Source organism: Peromyscus eremicus, chromosome 15 (assembly GCF_949786415.1).
Source record: "Peromyscus eremicus chromosome 15, PerEre_H2_v1, whole genome shotgun sequence".
In the NCBI taxonomy this organism is placed as follows: domain Eukaryota; kingdom Metazoa; phylum Chordata; class Mammalia; order Rodentia; family Cricetidae; genus Peromyscus; species Peromyscus eremicus.
In genome coordinates, this window is record NC_081431.1 from 18,149,493 (window position 1) to 18,164,697 (window position 15,205).

General features: G+C 39.5%; 1 non-coding gene across 1 annotated transcript; it reads left to right on the plus strand.

The window, feature by feature from the left end:
- The first annotated feature begins 11,617 nt into the window (after nucleotides 1–11,617).
- LOC131925895 (U1 spliceosomal RNA) lies at nucleotides 11,618–11,781 on the plus strand. Its single transcript, XR_009383392.1, has one exon. It is a non-coding gene; the product is annotated as a U1 spliceosomal RNA (small nuclear RNA).
- Nucleotides 11,782–15,205: the final 3,424 nt, after the last annotated feature.

Consider the following 15,205-nt stretch of genomic DNA (forward strand, 5'->3'; position numbering starts at 1 on the left):
TTGAAAATTTACAACTACTTGATTTTGAGACTTATAAAATTACCATAATCAACAGAGTGTGATCTGTACATAAATATGGATGGACATCTGAATCAATGAAATTAGAGACTCTAGACATGCAGATGAGTATGTGTTTATATGTGTGTGTGTATGTATATGAGTATATGAGGGAGGAGGTGGGAGACAGAGATCTGAGGATAATGACTTTTCAATAATTGATGCTGTGATAACTAAATATCCATATGTGACAAAAATAAATTCAATCATCAGTCCTTGCCTTACACTATATAGAAAAACTGATTCCAGAGTAAGTTGGGCTGGTGAGATAGCTCAGTGGATTAAGGCACTTGATACCAAGACTGATTACTTCAGATGGAGCCTCAGAACCCACATGATAGGAGAGGAGTCACTTTTTCAAGCTGTCCTCTGACCACCATTGTGCATCCTACAGGGAAGTGTGTGCCTTTCATGTACACTTCAAATAAATATAAAAGAAATTTTAATTAAAAATTTGGAGACTCACACTTTTTTAGAGGAAAAATATACACATGGAAGGAAGGTAGAAAGGGTAAAATACCCATGACCCAGTTCCCCAGAGTAGGATTGTGGAATCCAAGAAGCTCCATGTTCTGATATTTACAAGCAAGGATACCAGGGACGACGCTTTAGTCTGAGTCAGCAGGTCTAAAGACCAGAGTGGCTGATGTAACTACCAGTAGGTCTCAGAAGAAGTGGGGATATGGGGGTTAGGAAGATGGGTAGGTCTTGGTCTCAAGGCTTGAGAACCAGAAGCAGTCATAGATGTCCCAAATTGTCATTTTTGTCATTACTATTGCAAAATATCTGACAAAAAAACAAATTCAGGAAAGAAGGGTTCATTTGGGCTCAAAGATTGATGGATTGATCCAGTCCATCATGGTGGGGAGGCATAGTGGTAGGAACTTGAAGCAGCTGGTCACATCATGCCCATCGTCAGGAAATGAAGACTACTGGTCCTCAGTTTACCTTCCCTCTTCTACTAAGTCTAAGATTCAGCCCATGGAATGGTACTGTCCGTAGTTAGGTGGGTCTCCCTACCCCTGTAAACCTAGTGTAGAAACCCCTTCACAGATTTGACCAGAGGTTTGCCTTCAAGGTGATTCTAGATTTTTGTCAAGGTGACAATCAATATCAACTATCAAACAGAGTAAGAAAAATAAGAATACTGTACAACCTGTTTTGGAACGTTGGGTCTGATGGGACCTGTTAAACAGAAGAAAGTCAGGCCATTGACAGTGTTGTCCTTGGAGGGTATTATGAGTTCCTGGTCCTTTTTCATCTCTCTTTTTTGCTTTCTGGACCCCTCAAGGTAAATAGGCCTCTTCTAACATGTGGCCTTGCTCACCTTTTAAAGTCTATCAGGACTTCATGGGGCTGGATGACAACCATCTGCGTGGTGGGGATAATCTTTATTCATTATACTGAATAAGTACTGGGAACATCCCCACAGATACACCTAGAAAACATAGTTCACTTGTTATCAGGGCATTTCTCTGCCCAGTCAAGTTGACATATAAAATGCATCCTTATACTGACATAAATACTAGTATTTTCTTGATTTTTATGGGTGACAAAGAAGTCTTACTACATATTTCCCTGTAATTTCACACAGAAAAGCTGAGACTTGATCAAAAATCCCACTGCTTAGAAATCTTTCATTAATTCTGCTGTATTACATTTTTATTTATAGACTTGTCTAGAAGACAAATGAATAATCTCGGGTGTTCTTTCATAATACTCTAATGAAGTTTGTGAGCAAGTGACCTCAAAAGACATTTCATTTCCTGTTTTTCTATTATTCAATGTTGTAGAGTGGTTTCCTCTGAGATGAAAACCTTTGCATCTCAGAGGGAAACTCCTTAAGACACAGCATGTGAAAACGGAAGTGAAACAACAGGATATTTTAAGACAGGATGTTTATTGGGAGATTAAAACAAAACAACCCCCAAACAGGATGTTCTAAGGGAAGGTGCATACTCCATTCTGCAGGGAATCTCATTAAGAGAAGAACTCAAAAAAGGCTCTGGGAAGTCCCTGAAACTGACCGTATTCACTATGCCCTTCCTTCTTCAAGAGTATAAAAACAATAAAGAATACTGAGCATCATTCTCAGATGAGTCTAGCTACGTGAAAGAAGCAGAAATAAAACAAACTCCCTGGAAGAAACAAAGACCAACTGAGCTGCCTAGAAGAGACTCACACCAACTGAGCCACTGGGAAAGGCCACCCTCCATGTTTAGCTGCCTGCAGGCTGTATGGTGTGCTCTAGGCTTCCAGCTCTGTGAGCTGTCAACCATGCTGGGATGGGCTTTGATGATGCAGCTGCCTTTGGGTCATTTCTGTTCCTGTAAGTAACCCCTCACCCATATTCCTATAAGTAACATCAATAAAACTCATTGGTTCACTGAGTTGGACTTTGGTGGTATCCATACTTTGGTCTGTCATCAGATACCTATTTGGGGTAAGTAGAAGTTCATTCACATTTCCTCAGGGATAGTGCTTCCCAATATTCCATAAAGATAGTCTTAATGGTTTGGTATTGACACACCTCCATTGAGTCCTCTACTTATCTAGTAATTTATAGTGGTTCCTTAGATCAAGTCTTGTCCCATTCCAAGTTCATTCCTTAGGAATCTCTTAGGATCATTCTTACTTAATACTTACAAGGTTATATTCATTCTGCAAAAAAAAAAAAAAATTGCTTTATTTTTCAAACTAAATTTATATTAACTGGCATGTTTTATAAAATATCCATATTTTATAAAAATATCCATATTTTTCGGGTATTGTGATATTTTGAAGTATATAGTCATTGTATAGTGTTTAAATCAGTTAAATAACGTCTATCTTGGTGGTTAAGAGTGTTTGCTGCTCTTTCAGAGAGAAACAATGCTCAGTTCCCAGCACCCATACTGGGAAGACCACAACCAGGGGAGCTAATACCTCTTCTGGCCTTTGTTGTCACGTGCACACACATAGCACACGTGCACACACACATGCACATGCAAAATAAAATAAAAATAAATCTTTTAAAAAATTAACTATATGTCTTCAAACATTTATTATTTCTTAATGCTACAAACTTTTAAAATCTGTTCTAGCTTTTTGAGGTGGTAGTGAATTATTGTTACCTATAATCAAACTATAGTACAGTGTAACAGGACTTTTTATTACCATTTGCCTGAAGCTTTTCTTCTTCTTTCTCTCTTCCATTAACCACCATTCTACTCTCAGTTTCTATGAGATGAGCATTTTTAGGTTCCATGTAAGAGTGAGGTTATGTAGTTACTTGTATTCCGCTTGTCTTATCTCTTTTAACATAATGATTTTCAGCTCAATCCATGTTTCATAAATGGCAGAACTTTGTAATACAATAATATTCCATTTTGTATATACATCACATTGTCACTCATCAGTTGATGGATATTTATGGATCTTTTGACTATTTTGAACGAGTTTCATACTCTTTTGTATCATATGTTCTTATCATGGCAGCCATTATTCTAGTTTCTATATGCCTAAAGAGTAAAGAAGTATTAAATATTATGCAATTACTTAATAATTTCTCTTCAGAAAAACCACTATCTCTCCATCCTACCCCAGTGAAACTGAGAAACTGGGAAGGAGTTATTCATCAAATGGCAAAATAATACAAAATAAAATTCACTAATAAGACAAATATAACAATTTATCTGTAAATTGTTATACTCATAAATATGTATATACATATGTGCTGCAGAATTACTGTACTCAAAATGGAATTTAGCAAAATTTATCATGAAGTTCTGAATATACTTGTAAGAATTATTAATCAACCTTGAAAATGACACATTTTCCTGCTATGAAATACAAAGTAAGGACAGAATTTCTAGCTTGCAGCAAAGGTAAGTTTCCACATGAGGAAACTTGAACAAGAAAGTCAAGCACATATACATCTTAGGAGCTAACATTTCTAATCTTAGGCATTTATCCCAAAGAAATGCATATGTTTGTGTACTAAATGGCATTCACATGCTCATAAAAGCATTTTTATAACTATCCCACAGAGAAAGCAGCTTAAATAGCCAGGCAAATAGACAAATGGAATGGGCTTTCTTTATGCTCTATCTATCTATCTATCTATCTATCTATCTATCTATCTATCTATCTATCTATCATCTATCTTCATCATCATTATCTATCATCTATCTATCTATCTATCTATCTATCTATCTATCTATCTATCTATCTATCATCTATCCATCCATCCATGCATCCATCATCTGTCTGTCTTTCTGTCTGCCTGTCTGTCTTTCTGTCTGTCTGTCTGTCTACATATTCATCTATCTATCCATCTATTGTGTGTGTGTGGGCTGGCACATTCTATGCCACACCTATGAAGGTCAGGGAACAGTTTGTGGGGATTAGTTTTCTTCTATCAGGAGGATTCTGAGAGTTGAACTCAGGTCATCAGCTTGGTGGCAAGCGCCTCTGAGCCATCTTGCCAGCTTAGCGTCCCCTTTTTAAATGTGACATGGTCATACAATGGGATCCTACACGGCAATGTGCTTGTGTCTTGAATGTCCCCCAAGGCCCGTGTGCTGGTGTTGAAGGCCTGGTCCTCAGCCTGCTGTTCTATTGGCATGTAGAAGGAATCTTCAGTAGGTTAGGAGGATGGGTTATTGGGGGTGCTTCCTAAAAGGGGATTATGGACTCTAGCCTGTCACTGTTTCTCTGTTTTGCTTCTGGGCCACCATGAAGTGAGTGTAACCATGAAGTCTATCACTGGTCTAACTCACCACAATCTGTGAAACCAAGAGCCATCATGGAACTTCCATTCCTTTATCTCAGGTATTTTGTCACAGACAGACAAATGCAATATTGAGAAAACAAGCCAGACTTTAAAAATTATACAGCATGTTTTCACCTATATGAGTTTTTTCAATGGACAGAATCGGTGTCTGATGTTAATAGTTATGACTATGTTGCTTTTGGGACAAGAGATTATGGCATGACATGTGTATGGGGGATCCTGCTGCTTTATATTTTGACCTAGGTGATAATGACATGAATACTTGTGCTTTTTTCATAACTTTCTGAGGAATCATGCTCACTGAATTTCTGCTGCTATGACAAAATGCCCAAGAAAATTGAGCTAAAAGAGGGAAGGTTTGTTTGAACTCAGCTTCAGGTGTGGTCTCTGGGCCTTATTGCTATGAGCTGTAGCAGCGTAGTATATCATCATGGTAAGAATGGATAGCAGAGGAGGCCTGTTCAGCCCATGGTAGGCATGAAGCAAAAGAAAGAAAGGAAAGAGGCTAGGGGTGGGGAGGATGTTCTAATACCCCTGCAAGGACACATTCCAATGACATAACTTCCTTTCACTTGGCCCCACCTCTGAAAGGATGTATCACCGCCAGGTAACACTACAGTCTGGGGACCAAGCCTTTAACACATGAGTTTTGATGGGACACTATAGACTGAAACTCTAACAGCAGCATCCTTAGTAATGAAGACATCACTCCTCCTTCAGTGCTTTGCCTATCTCTCGTCACTTCTGCTCTCCTCTCATCTTCCAATGCCTCTCCTTCTCTTCCCTTCCTCTCTTGGTCTCCCTCTCAGACTTTATTAAGAGTTTAGAATGGCATTTTCAAATGTACAAAAATCGAGGCAATATGTAACTAGCAGGTAGGTTCTCACTAAGGAAAAGTGTTAGCTGAGTTACTCAAAGCAGGGTCCACAGACTACAAGTCTGTAGGTGCTTGCTACTAGATGACAGAAGTCCAGGGATTGGGATTGACTGTGCAGGACATTTTATAGCACCAAACAGAGTGTTTTTATATCTTTTGACTCTAATAATAAACACACAAGGTTTGAATTGTTTATGTCCTTTATTTTTAGTGTAATTGTCCTAGTAATTCAAGTTGGTATTTCTTACATATGTAGTTTGTGATGATTAAAAAAAGACCACCCTTTCACAACACAGCTTAAGTTTGCTAAAGGAAAGGTGATCCAAGATGAATGCAAGTGATAATGTCTTACAGAGCAAGGCACGGCATGGCGATGCATGCCTTAATCCCAGAACTCTGGGGCACAGGTAGGATGATGTAGGATGATAGTGAGTTCAAAGTCAGCCTCAGTCTTAGAGTAGGAATCCACAGCTCATGGTTCAGATGCTTGTCCCTGACTGGTGACACAGTTTTTGAAGGTTGCAGAACTTTGAGAGGTGGGATAAGACTGGAGGTAGTTGGTTACTATGGGGTGGGTCCTTCAAGGCATATTATCCTCAGGTGCTTCTGGTCTTGTTCTCTGCTTCCTGACACTCCATGTAATGAGCTCTGCTGATCCATCAAACCCTCCCTGTCATGATAAACTGAATCTCCTGAAACTATGAGCAAAAATCTATCTCTCCCCTTTTAAGTTGGCCACAGTGATGAAAAGTAATTAATAAACTGGGCGACAGGGGAAATTTTAGGCAAGCCTGAGCTCCACAATGAGATTCTGTTTTAAAAACAAAACAAACCATGACAATATCTTTCAAAGAAGAGGAAAAGAATCCCAGGACAGGCAGAACAAATGGAAGCCATCAGTTAAGGTAATAACTAAATTTTGCAATGGTTATAGTAAATGTAAATGAACTACATCCTCAGTTAGAAGGCAGAAGTTGCAAGGCTTCATTTTAAAAAAATTCATACAAAAACAAGTATACAGAAAAGTGTAAAGAAAAAGACACATCTGCCATCAGAAGAAGAGAGCAGTGAATGCATGTGTGCTGTGTTCAGTTGGTTTCTCCACACTTACTTGAGATGTCATCAAGCACAGGAGAAGTTGATGTGCTCAAGAGGCAAGCTGAGCATGAATTATCCAGAAACCCGCCCTTCAGTTATGACTTGAAGGACACAGTGTGTTGTTTTATGGCACACTTATGCTCATACATAATAATAAAAGTATACTACATAAACACATCAATAGCATCAGCCATAGTTGGTACCATTTTGTCCTGCTGTAGAGAGACTCCAGGGCTTCATGGATTCTAAGCCAATGCTGTACCAATGAGTTACACCCAAGCTTATGAGTTATGTTTTCACATAATTGGAGGTTCAGTTGCCATGTTTACACCAGCGTCACCACAGACACATGAGTATTGTATTGTACTCAGTATGTCAAAAGGAGAGAAAAATGCAAGTGTCATGGAGCTATATGTATAAAAAAAATGGATTTATTTGTATATATGCTTGTATGTTGATATTATGCATGCATATGTAAGTGGCTGCATCAGCTTTTTTTTTTTTTTTTTGGATATGTTTACATCCAACGTTTTTGTCCTTCCTTAATATCCTTCTTGTCTTTTTCAAGCTCCTGATGCTTCCAGCACCTCCCAATGGTGCCCTCCTGGAGATCAAGCCTTTACCACTCGTATTGGCAATGGGCATTTGGCATCCCTACCAGAGCAGTTGTCTTCATAAATTTTTAATTGAAAATATTGCCTTAGATAAGCATGTGCAATAATATGTGGCAAAATTCTAATTCCAAAAAGAGGCAAAGTTAGCCTAACTTGTGTAGCAGGCAATTATATTTTTTAATTAATTTGTGTGTGTGTGTGTGTGTGTGTGTGTGTGTGTTGGAGTTCAAAACCAGGACCTTGTATATGTTCAGCATGTGCTCTATATGGAGTTACATCTCCAGCCTCAATTATTTTCTTATATTGGGTCATTATGATGGTTTGCAATAATTGCCATACACATCTATAATTTCTTAAAAAGTCACTTATTTTGTAAATCTCTGTGGCAGGAAAATGTGTCTTCTAATTGGAGTATTAGGCAAAACAAGCTTTTCTACTAGATACCAATGTGATCCCCATGCCAATCTTATTATTCACCTCTAGTAGGTTTTCTATTTAGCCTTTGCATTTCCATTACACTGAAGTATCTTGTGGCTGGACTTTCTTCGGACTGTCAGCACCTGAATAATGACACAGAGACTTCTTATTAATTATGGAAGCTTGACCTTAGCTTAGGCTTATTCCCAACCAGCTCTTAAAACTTAAATTAACCTATTTATGTTAATCTACGTTTTGCCACATGGTTCATTACCTCTCCTCAGTACCGAACGTCTGACTTCCTCCATGTCTGGCTGGTGAATCCCTGCCCCACCAGTTCCTATCTCTGCCCAGAATTCCCCCCATCCTCTCCTGCCTAGCTATTGGACATTCAGCTCTTTGTCAAACCAATCAGAAGGTGTTTTAGGCAGGTGAGGTAAACCAGCAACACATCTTCAAACAGCGTGATCAAATATCCTGCAACAGTATCTGTTGCAGCACATGTCACTGACAGTTTGGAATTTGTTTTCACAGTCATTAGTCATGTATTAAAAATGGCGGCGGTGGCTCATGCCTTTAATCCATCCCAGCACTCAGGAGGCAGAGCCAGGTGGATCTCTGTGAGTTCAAGGCCAGCCTGGTCTACAAAGCAAGTTCCAGAAAAGGCGCAAAGCTACATAGAGAAACCCTGTCTCAACGCCCCACCCAAAAAAAAAATAGTTGAATTGGAGAAAGTCATGTTAATCATGAAAGAAATGGAGAGAAAATGTAAAGGTTTGAGTTTGATCTGTTTTATTGAGAAACGTTCTATGAGTCAGAACTGAAGGGTGGACTTCTGTTTTGTGACTATAAAATATAGTGTTCTTGTCTTAATCACGTAATTGGTAAATGGGTTTAAAAAATGCTCTGGGGTAAAAATTAAAGAAAGGCTCCTGGTCACTATAGTAACAAAGATGACACAGAGGCAAGACCGTTCAGTGTCAGTTTCAACTCTGATGTGTTAGAGGGGAAAAATCGCTCTGTGAGGGTCTTGGGCAATGGGGGTCTAAAGGCCCATCTTCACAGTTTGGGTGGGTAATTCTGGAATTTGCAGTGAAATGAACAACATAGTGGGATGTAGAGATATCTCCTGTTGTTGCCCACAGCCTAAGGATAGTCATTTAAAAATAATTGGCACATTCTAGAACATTTATTATTTAATGTATAGTGATTTTCTTGACATGATTTGGGTTTGATAAATCACTTGTAAATTTTAACAATCATCTCTTCCTGTTTCTCAAGTTATGACAGTATGATTTTCAAAAGACATTGATTGAACTCGGGGCGGTTCTCAAACACCACTGGAGTCGACTGCCGAGTCGATGGCTTGACAAATGAGGACACTGTTACCAGTTTAATCCCCATATGGGCCAATTAGTTTCACATTGAGAAGAACTCCGTTCCAAAGCCACAGATTGCACCATTAACCCCAGTCAGTAGTCTTCAAATTGAGTGCCATTGATCACAAGAGGCCCAGGTTTGAGTGTCAATAGCTCAGCACAAACCCATCATCACCTCTGAGAGTGGAGTGCCCTGTTACCTCCTACATCTTTCATCTTGGATGTCACGGAAAATATGACAGTACGATAAAGAAGTTCAAGGCCCCTTTGCCCTTTTACACTTCCTGTATCCCGCTATGTTACTATGAAAGTGTAAGTCACCTTTGCATAGCTTTGGTTTTTTTTTTTTTAATGGAATCTGTGTGCTGTAGTAAAAACAGATAATAGCATTATTGATTAGCAATACTAAGGAAAAGCAACAAATAATGAATGGATTCATTTCACCAATACTTAATGGTACCTTAAAATTTTTAACATTGGCCCAAATACATAAGAAAAAGCCATATTTTCTAGTTTCTGAAATCTGTAACTTCTGGCAAAAAATTAATATTGAAAGTAGAATTATTTCACATATGACATTTATAAAAGGCAAAGCCTAAAGCAACTGATGGATCCGATGTATAAATTTGACTTCCTCTTCTCAAAACAAACCAAATCTTACCTGACTTCTTGCTATGGAAAACTTTCAGAGCTATCCTGAAGTTTAGACTAAGACTAAGAAATTGGGGTAATTTGAGGTAAAATGAGGTCACATTAAAGCAATATAAAAATAGGCATTAATACAAATAGTGTCATTCTTACAGTTACTTCTGCAAATCCATAATAGATGTTTTGATATGAGGGTTCATTTAGCATACTTATCTTTTAGTAATAAAATGTAATTAAGTTAATGGTAAAAACTGATGTTAACAAAAAGCTGGTTTAGTTCTTCTTTGTAACAAAGCCAACACTCTTGAATCTTTATGAATCTTTTGAACAAAGCCAAAAAACGTTGAGAATAAAGGAACAATGATTTGAATGTAATGCCTGGGAACCTGGGTGAATTCCATTTGTGGTTCACTCCTCAAACAGGAACTGCTGTATGTAGGTCCGGAGATCAGGGGCATTTTCTAACGTCGGAACTCATGCTTCTCTTTATCATATATATATATATATATATATATATATATATATATATATGCTGCAGCATGTTTATTTTCACATCCTCAACACCCTTCACTTGCTATTTCTCACTGTCAAGAACCACCCAGACACCTGGCAGCATTATTCTCTTTCTCTTCCAGAAGTACAGGAGAAGATATCAGAGAGTAAAGTCGGCCCTTCTGTCTTGTCTTGTGAAGGTGGGTCCCAACTGAGAAATACAAGGGGGACCGGAGATAAAAACAACTCTACCTTGGTAAAAGCTAGAATGTGAATGTAGGCCTACAAAGGGGAGCTGACCGAAACTTCACTAGAGACTCAGAGAACACAGGCTACTTGCTGTAGGGGTGGGCCTCTTTGGGCGGAGGGGAAAGGAAGGGCCTGTGATGGAGACTCCACTGCGGCAAGTTTTCTGGGGAGTGTTAGTGGGATACGGACCTCTGGGGAGTAAAGGAGGCCAGGTGATGTGGCTGGTGTCATCAATATAAAAACCCTGCTGCTCCCTGGAGGACCAGGGCAGGTGAGGATTGTGAGAAGCCTGTAGATGCATCCTGAAAAAGTTGGGGGAACTTGAACCTTCCACCCTTTAGTAGTATCACTGGGGTGGTGATGCAATCTGTGTAGTACAGTGACTTTTTTTCAGTAGAGGGAATTCCTGAAAAAGCAACTAATGAGATATCTGTGGTCAACATTCCCGGCACTGAGAAAATGTCCAATTTAGTCTTCTGAGGAATGTTTGAAGACCTGAGCACGGACTACAGCAGTCACTAGTATGTTGTCTTAGTTATGGTTACTATTGCTATGCTGAAGCACCATGGCCAAAAGTGAGTTGGGGCAAAAGGGTTTATTCGACTTATACCTCCACATCGCTGTTCATCATTAAAGGATGTCAGAACAGGAACTCAAACAGGACCAGAACCTGGAGACAGGAGCTGATGCAGAGGCCATAGAGTACCTCAGGGGTGCTACTTACTGGCTTACTCATCATGGCTTGCTCAGCCTGCTTTCTTGCAGAACTCAGGACCACTCATCCAGGAATAACATCACCCATAGTGGGCTGGTCCCTTCCTCATCAGTCACCAATTAAGAAAATGCCTTACAAGCTTGCCCACAGCCCGATCTTATGGAGACATTTTCTCAACTGAGGTTCTTCCTCTCAAATGACTTTAGTTTTTGTCAAGTTGACATAAAACTATTGTTCACAATATTAACATTCCCTCTTGGGGATAAATAAGAAAGGAAAGTTTCTAATTGAAAAGTAATACTTACCTGGCAGGGGAGATACCATGATCACGAAGGTGGTTTTCCCAGGGCGAGGCTTATCCATTGCACTCCGGATGTGCTGACCCCTGCGATTTCCCCAAATGCGGGAAACTCGACTGCGTAATTTGTGGTAGTGGGGGACTGCGTTCGCACTCTTCCCTGAAGTAAATTAAAAAAAAAGAAAAGTAATGTGCTTGTGTGTCAAGTTGACAAGTGGTCAGTTGTACTGGCTAGTGTTTTATGTCAATTGACACAAGCTAGAGTCATCAGAGAGGAGGGAGCCTCAACTGAGAAAATTCTTCCATGACATCCAGCTGTAAGGCATTCTTAATTAGTGATTAATGGGGGAGGGCTCAACCCATTGTGGGTGGTGCCATCGCTGGGCTGGTGGTCCTGGGTTCTATAAGAAAGCAGGCTGAGCAAGTCACAGCGAGCAAACCAGTAGGCAGAGCTTCTCCGTGGCCTCTGCACCAGCTCCTGGCTTCAGGTTCCTGCCTCATTTGAGTTCCTGTGTTGGCTTGCTTCACTGACGAACTACAATGTGGAAGTATAAGCCAATGAACCCTTTCCTCTCCGACTTGCTTTTTGGTCATGGTGTTTCACTGAAGCAACAGAAACCCTAACTAAGACACATGTTGAAGAAACTCAGATGTAACATATACATCATCTTATGCTCAAGGAATTAAAATGTAAAGGTTTTAGCCAGTCTTTATCCTCCATACTTCTAGCAAATATTGTCACTTCATCCTTCCTCTTTCAAGCCATGAACCATGAGAGATGCCAATTTTTCTTCTACTGCCTGCTAAATACTTTGTATCTATACAAATATTTTCACATTCATTTTCTCCCTTCTTTTCCCTTTCTCTCTCCAGTGCTAGAGATGGAACCCAGGACCTTATACATACTAGACAAGCACAAATCCACATCCCCCAGCTTTGTCATTAGTTGTCATGCTAGAGAGGTACCCACCCACCTTCCTGTCAGTATTTATCCCTTTATGTTTATTCTTCACTTGAGACTTTAATAATTCTAAGAAATGATCCACTTTTCCCTTCTTTTCAATCTTTCTCTCTTAGCTGAATCTTTTCAAGCTACTGTTGAATTTCTCTCATTCTCAATAATAAAGAAATATGTTAATGCTAATGATAAAACAATATATCACGTCACCTGGATCCCCTGGTGGCCACAAGTTAGTTTTCCTTCTCTATTAACATTCTTGAGGAACAAAATATGTTTATCAGAAAGAACACTAGCGGCAGCATAAAGCTGAACTTGCATGAGAATCCTGGCTTTGTTGCTTGCTGATCTGGGAAGGTTTCTTAAGCCCTCTGAACCTTTTTTCCATCATCTATAAATGTTAGAATGATAATTCAAGTTTTGTGAAGCTGTAAATGAGGATTAAGTGTTATAAAATAGATATCATCAATTTCATTTTCCCATTTCAGTCAGGCACACAGGAAATACACTATTTTTAGAACTCAACTTTATTTCCATGTTGGAGCTCTGTACTGCTGGGTGACTGGAAACTTCCTTTCTGCTTTGTGTTACGCTGGTGCTCTGAAGGGAAGGCTGAAAGAAAATGGTTAGTATTTCGTATATTCCCCATGTAGTAATTCACGAGGACAGAGAGGGGCTATAGTTTGCACGTACACTGCCATCTTCTCAGGTCTCAGCCACTTCAACTGCCCTTTGCCTCCTAGTCCTGGTGTTGCTGCTGAGTTGCCCTCCTGTGGTCCTTGAATCCTCATTTGATGGTAGGCTGGAACAGGATGCTGATCATGCATGAGGAAGGATTCTAAAAGTCTACACAAAGTCTTGTGCAATCTCAGAAATCCTGGTCACCCAGGAATCACACTGTTCCTGACTTGTTCACACCAGGCTTCAGGATATGGGTAGACCCTAATAAACTCAAGTTGAAGAAATTATTGTTAAGTGGAAGGTGCACTTAGGAAACCTAATCTACAGAACATCTGTGCTTGGCACCGCAATGCACTGTTAAGTGACTATTGTTTGCAATCACGACTAGTGGCTAGTCTAGTGACTTGCAGCTACTGCCCAACATTGCAAGAGAATATTGTACCATCTATCACTAGCCTGGTAAAGAAGAAAATTCAAAGTACAATTTCTACTAAATGCACCTTGTTTTCACATAGTCATAAAGTTGAAAAAAATTGCAAGTCAGGGACCATTTGTACTGTCCTATACGTAAGCCATGTCCTGGTACAGAATTTGGCGCCCAGTAGGTAGGGTTCAAGAAATAACACTTCCTCTCCACATCTTTATTCTACCCCTCTTTCTCAATTTTCCATTTTCTTTCAACTTCAGTTCAGTGAAGATTACAACTCCGTTATACCACAAAATTGCTTCAACCTAGGAAACTAGCATCTTCCATTTGTCCAGTCGGCACTCATCAGATCCGTTCTTTTATTTGACCTCTGTGTGACATTCATACTATAAACGCCTGCTTTCTTTCTGAGACCCTCTCCCACCTTGGCTCTCATAACTCTTTCTGATTATTCTCTTCCCCGTGTATCTGCTTCATTCCATCTCCTTCTGCTCGCTAACGCTAGTTGTTTCCCATGGTACATCTTACGTCTTGGTGCCATTTACCCCACGATGTTGATTCAGGCCTCCATCTCCATATCAACGTTTATAGTCATACCAAGTTTATATTGTCTAATTTCCCTCATATTTACCTCTGACAGCAAATCAGTTCATTCTTATAGATGGTATTTGGCACAGAGTGACCATTCTATCATGCCACCTTTTAGGTTATTGCTTGATGAAGTAGCCTCTGTCAGCAGGGCAAATACCCGAGATAATAAATTTACAAAAAGACTTATTTTGGCTTACAGTTTTAGAGGTTTTATTCCACTGCTTCAGGCAAGACGGCTCATCATGACAAGGGCACATGCTAGAGTAAAACCACTTATCTCATAGACTGGAAGGGAAAGAGAAAGAGGATTGGGTGAGTGTCTCATAATCCCCTTGGAGGGAATACCCACCATGACTTAAGTACCTCCCATTAAATCTAATTTCTTAAGGTTTTCAACATCTCTTAACAGTGCCATAGGCTAGAGACCAGGACTTTATTACATGGACTTTTGTGGGACACTTTAAGATCAAATTTTCAATTTTTAGTTAATAAAAATAATACTTAAAAAAATCAAAGTTATAGGGATGGGTTCAATCCCCAACAACTTACAAAAAAATTCCATTCCAAACCATAGCATGCTGTGGAATAATCCTTCTGTACACTGTGAAAATGTGTTGCTCTCATTGTTAATAAATAGCTGATTGGCTGATAACTAGGCAGGATTTTTGGGGCAGAGAGAATGCTGGGAAGAAGGGAAGAGTCTGAGGAGTCTTGAGCCAGATGTGGAAGAAGCAACATGGGATGAGTTCATAGATGAGGTAAATAGCCTTGGGGCAGCACATAGATGAATAGAAATGGGTTAATTTAAGTTATAAAAGCTAGTTAGTAACAAGCCTAAGCTATTGGCTAAGCATTTATAATTAACATTAAGTCTCTGTATGGTTATTTGAGGAGTGGCCGCCAGGACACAGAGAAATTTTACTTAGAATA